Source organism: Triticum dicoccoides, chromosome 7A (genome assembly GCF_002162155.2).
Source record: "Triticum dicoccoides isolate Atlit2015 ecotype Zavitan chromosome 7A, WEW_v2.0, whole genome shotgun sequence".
NCBI lineage: Eukaryota > Viridiplantae > Streptophyta > Magnoliopsida > Poales > Poaceae > Triticum > Triticum dicoccoides.
The window spans coordinates 603743835-603749866 of NC_041392.1; the positions used below are offsets into that span (position 1 = coordinate 603743835).

General features: G+C 41.5%; 1 long non-coding RNA gene across 1 annotated transcript; it reads left to right on the forward strand.

Moving 5' to 3' along the window:
• Window positions 1-2131: 2131 nt before the first annotated feature.
• Window positions 2132-5337, forward strand: LOC119328988. The gene is made up of 5 exons (XR_005159261.1): window positions 2132-2640; window positions 2760-3296; window positions 4114-4377; window positions 4470-4691; window positions 5092-5337. It is a non-coding gene; the product is annotated as an uncharacterized LOC119328988 (long non-coding RNA).
• Window positions 5338-6032: the final 695 nt, after the last annotated feature.

Consider the following 6032-nt stretch of genomic DNA (forward strand, 5'->3'; position numbering starts at 1 on the left):
CAGATTCAGGCAACACACCCTTAATCTGTCACTTTGGATCCCCTCTGCCGCTGCTTCAGATTTCAAGCAGCCACACTTCCGCCTCCTGCTGCTACACCCAGCTCTCCCAGCCTGCAGCTCCTGCACGCGCCACAAAGAGGGGCCTCACTCCCAGGTCGCACCACCACTGGCTTCAACTCCGAGCGGCTGCGCCGCCCCACACTCCTGGCGGCAGCCTCCTCTTCTCCCCGCTCCAGTTCACCACCAGCAGCCGATTCAACACCGGCGAGGGTCAAACAGCGCCTCCACCTCCTGCTCTGACACCATTTTGTCTGGCCTTTTGGTTGATCTCACTTCTCCAGCAAAGCTACAGGGGAAGGGGGGAGAAAAGATGAGAGATTTCTGGAAGAACCTCAACCATCGATCCATTCCTCCTCACAGTATATACACCTTCCATTTACATTTTGACCCTTCACACTTCCCTGTTTTGCAACTCACACCCTACAACACTCCTGTAACTCACACCCTACAACATTTAGGTCCTGAGCAAATTGAACTTGGCCTTGGAATTGTAAGTCTAGGCCGTATCAACAATTGTTACTTTAGTGAGAAGTTTCTGAACATACTCTGTTTCTCTGGACTTGGTTGGAAGTGTTTCTCATGTTATCCAGTCTCACTAGGCTTGTTACTTTTGTTGCTGAATTTTGCCTACAGTATGTAATAGACTCACATGAATGTCTTTAATTCTTCGTACTTGCGTAGGAACTCTAATGGAAATTTGTGTAAATTTGGTTGTCCACAAATTCGTGACAACGAAAATCTGCTAGCTCTCCAAAAATCGTTTCCATATTGTACTTGCTGAAGTTTTTTTTTTCTTCTGAATTTAGTACTCAGGAGTTTAGTTTTTCTATGGAATCTTTAGGAGTTTAGTTAGGTGTTCAATAATATGGACTCTAGCCCATTTTATGCCCTAAATCTTATTTGTCCTTTCAAGTTTGCTATATATACAGAGAGACCTTGTGCAGGGAGCCAGGGAGTTAAAATGTCCGGTGAGATTTCATAATTATTTTTATCGAAAGGACCATAGGTAGATAAGCTTTGCCTATGGCAAATAAGAATAAAGAAACATGGAGAATAAATAAATTACATGCAGCTATCATGTGGATTTGAGGTTGCTTAAAAGAGTACTACTTTCAGGTTACACGAGTACATTAGATTTCGTGTTACTTTTACCACAGCATTAATATTTGGAATTCCAATGGATTTGACGTATGCATGTTTCTTTGCTAGGTTAAACCATTGTCAGTCATTTGTCCAGAATCTTTCCTTCATATGTTTCAGCCAAATCAATCTTTTGAGTTGATCAATTGTATGTATATTTGGGAACTGTTTAAATGGGTAATCAAATAAGCATATGGAAAATACAGATGGATGATAATCAACACATTGATACTTGTGGTGATCTGTTCTGGGCTTGTGTGTCACTCTTCGAGAGACAAACTGGACATACATATTCAAAATCCTTACTGGATGATTTGCTTTGTTCAGACTCACAGTGAAGATGTGTTGCATGTCCACAACTGAATAGTCAAACTGTTGAAAAAGCACCTTCTTTAGAAAGTGAGAAATTGCATATACACAACAGACAACTTTGTGGAGCAAATATAGGACAAACCCCTCTTTAAAATGCTCAAGGTATAGAACGAATAATCCTCAATAATTGACATGGTTGTTTTCTGCAGGCAAGTGAGGTATCAGATGAGCTTGATTTTTTACTATAAAATACAGAAGAAAATAACCAAAGAAGTGTTTCACCATAGTTAACTGGTCAAGTGTGTAATGAACGTTCTATTTTGTTTCTGATGATCTGAAATTCCTTATTTCCATGCAATAACACTACATATGTACTATACAAAGTAAAGTGAAAGGGGCGCCTCCCACCTGACACTGCCCAGCTTCCTCTTAGGCGGCGCCACCGGGTGGCGCCCCAACCACTAGTCTAAAACAATAAGGTGTGCATCAAGGGTGGGTGCTCGTACATGCCACGTCGGATTAGGTAAAGACAAAATGGAGTAGCAGTTTGTCCTTCGCTGCCCCCCACGCCGCCGTTTGCTTTGTCCAGAAGAAAAGAAAGAGGGAGAGAAACAGGAAATCGCTTCAGCCCTTTTCCCTCGACTCACGCGACCTCTCCCAAAATATCTGTCTCGTTGCCGCCGCCACCGCCTCGCCCCATCGACCCATTGTTTGCTGCGTCCTCCGGCGCCGGCCAAGCAGACTCCACATCCAATCACCCACGCCTCCTCTCGACCCAGGCACATCGCCTCCTTCCCTCACCCCTGCCGCCTCTATGCCACTCCTAACCCTTTCTCTTCTCAATCCGGCTCCATGGAGGTGGCCGGCAGGGAGGACGAGGATGTGGAGGAGGGCGCTGCCAATGGTGCCAGAAGCAGCTCGACAAGAACCACCGTCATGCGGAGGCAAGTCGCCATCGACACGGCCTCTTCGTCTGCGCCGTCAAGGGCCAACAGCTCCAGATCCGGGAGCATCTTCCCGGAGGCGGAGCCGGCGACTCCTGATGCACCTGGTGATGGCCGGGGTAGCGATCCAGTCGACCTTCTTGATGTTGGCTTCCTCACTATGCTGCAACCTCCTCCTCCGCAGGTCAGTGGTGTTATGTCCTCTTCTGCAGTGGCGAGATCTGGCAGGAGCACGAGGGAGGTGCATACCATCTGTTCGACGGTATGCGTATACTGATTGATTGCTCCTCTTTTCCTCTGTAGGTGGACGAGTGCTACGAGCCGGCAGTTCCTGAAATTTTTCTTGCAACCGGTTGAGGTTTTTCTCTGACCATTTCTCCGAGATTCCAGTTTTTTACACTGTTCATTTGTTTGTGAAAAGAGAGGTGGGAAAGGAAGTGCTGGACTAGCTGTTGCGATGGGGATTAATTCAAAAGATTAGAGGAGATAAGTTAGCAAAGATTTAGGTGATGTTCCTGCTGCTAATGTGTATGCGGCTGAAAAGTCAAAAGGTAGAAGAGAAAATTTTGCTGCTAATGAATATACAAAGAGAGAGGGTTGATGTTGCTATTTTGTTCCCTATTTATATTGGTCACTCTATAGGATTCTTATCGCATTTTCTTGATCTGGGGGTGATTTTGTGTCCTTTTAACTGATGCATATCGTGTGTGGGTTCTGTGGGGATTTCACCATTAGCAGAAAGATCAAGGCAATGTGATAACTTTTATGAGGCCATATTTTGTGTCTAAATCAGCAGAGTTATATGATGTGTAAATTGGCAGTGTTGCTGAATGGAAGGAGGTAATTTGCTTGCTCTTTCTAAATTTGTTGGTTTCTTCATGCTATATTGATTAATATTGTAATATTTAATATTGTTTTGTCGGCTCCCTTGCTGTTGTGATCTTCTTGTTGAAAAGGCAGTACGAACACTCGATTAGAGGATCCTGCTAGGCCTCTCTACCTCATAGAATTTGATATGGGTTGCCTTGTTCCTCTCATTCTTATTCTTCTCAGAATTTAGGGTTGGGCGTTGAACATACATGCACAGGTTGGTTTCAGTTTTCTGTGTAAACTGAAATAGGGGATAAGTCAATATATATATATATATATATATATATATATATATATATATATATATATATATATATATATATATATATGTATGTCGTGTTCCAGATTAGAAATTAAGAGAAGAGAGAGAAACGATTGGTTAGTAAAATATGTAGCTGCAAGTTTACATAGTGGAATTGCTGACCAAAGTTTTTCTCCAATGTACATTTCGGAAATTCCTAATACTTAAAACTTGTTTTTCAGCCCGTTTTCTGTCATTAGAAAATACAAATAGCATTTTTTTCAATCAGTTAACAGTATGAACAGTCAGTTAACAATACAAATATGGTAGCATTTTTCAGCCTGTTACTTACTGAATGCGAGTCATTGGCATTTTTCAGTCGGTTAACAAACAGTTTCTCAGTTAGTTAACAAATAGCAACACTTCAGAAGCTTTTTTGAGATAAGCTACAGAGATAAGCAGCAGTTTTTCAATCAGTTAACAAACAGCAGCACAACAGTTTTTCAGTCACCTGATCGCTATCCAATTTTTCCTCGCTTGTTGCAGGTCACCATTGTATTCGACCTGGGAACCTACATACAGATTTTCATCTATGATATTTCAGCATCTTCTATGCTTCCAATCTGTTAATTTAATTTTACTTATAAACGGCACAACCTTCCCTTCTCCTTTTTCGTGTGTAGAATGATGATTGATGTAGTTTCACTGAATCAAAATACTGATGCCTTTTCCCTTCTCCTTGACAGCTTTGCGAGAGCTAGGAAAGTAATGGTGGACTCTCATGAAGAACAGAGATAGATAATGTTTGAGGTGAATTCCTTCACCTGCCCTGCTTATGGGAAATTCTGCAATGATGCCTAGCGGTACACCACTCTCAAGTCTGAGATGAATTCCTTCAACAGAGGTTCTCCTTCGTGAGCTACGTCAGCGCTCAGAAGGCATACATTGAAGCCCTTGACGGCTGGTTGTCCAAGTTTATCCTAACAGACACCATTTGTTACTTCCGGGGGATCTCCTTGATTGCGCCCGACAGGGCCGGCACGCCGCCCCTGGTGGTGATCACGAGTGGCACACCATGCTGTCGACGACTGGATCGATCCTCCGCACTAGTGAGTCTGGCATAGGTATTCCTCTCCTCTCCTCTCCTCTGCTCTCTCTCTCTCATGCCACTGGTTCCATCTCACATCAATCAAAAATTAAAATGCATGAAAGGTGGCCTTTTTATTTCGATGTACGTGTGGCACTTTGAGCATCCATATGCTTGTAACAATGCCACTTTGAGCACACCAAGCTATAATTTCACACTACATAATTGTGTGTTTAGTTTCTGTTGGGGAGAGGTGGTTCAACGCCGAGTAGAACAGAATTATAGTTTCTTTAATTTCAATGTACATGTGGCACTTCGAGAGCTTATATGCTTGTAACATTGCTGTCGTTTTGAAACCAATCTCTCAGAATTTTTACAGTGCCGGTTACTTTTCATTGCACTGAATTATGTGTTTCATTTCTGCTGGATCGGTGCAGGACTTGGCGATGGGGAGAGGTCGTTCAGCGCTACGGAGAGCTGGTGCCAAAAACTAACTGTTGATGTGGAATTAGATTTATTAAATAATTATCAGTTTGACTTATTCGCTTGTATTCAAACTGTACTGCATTTTTGTTTGAGTACTGTTTTTTCATGTTCATGATAGTTCTAATATACTGTGCTTCTCATAATTTGGGTGGGACTTTTTATAGAGGTAATCTTTGGTATTATTGAGTGGTTTTCAACTAATTTGTGAAAGCAATTGGTTTCGTTTTCCGTAATCAGATGTAGAATTTGCAAAGTGATGCATATATTCTGAAATGTATCTATCTAGCTGGTCTTAGTTTTAGTTAGATAAATTTATGTTCATTGATCATGAGTATAATGGCTTCGTTCTTTTGTCCTGCTGTAAGCAATTCTTTATTGCGTGGAGTTTGTCAGTATGATTACTTGATGAATTTGGTTATTTTTCAACAGATAGCTGAAGAAGATTAGGTGATTTGGCAATTCAATTGCTGAAAATGTTGCATGCAATGGAGAGTCATATAAGTGTGCTTGCAGTGTCTACTATTGATTCTATGCATCGTTCAGTTCAAAAGAGTATAGGACATGTATCATACCTACAGAACTGGAATGTACCATGAAATAATCTTGAATGATCAACCATATGGTTCAACTGAACACATGTTTATTAATTCAGTAACTATAGTTATGTTTTCCGATTTGATAAGTTATCCCATAAGATAAATTTAAATAGATTAATTACTGTCAAATACATTTTTTAGGTATTTCAAAGAATACTCAAGTCCTATGAAGCAAAATTATATGCCAGGTTGCCAAAAGGTGGTACTGGCATTGTTGCAGCTGTTGACATTATAAATTAGAATATTGTCTTTGTTTGGTAATTTGCAGATGCAAGCGCTTCTGACTGCTAAAGTTT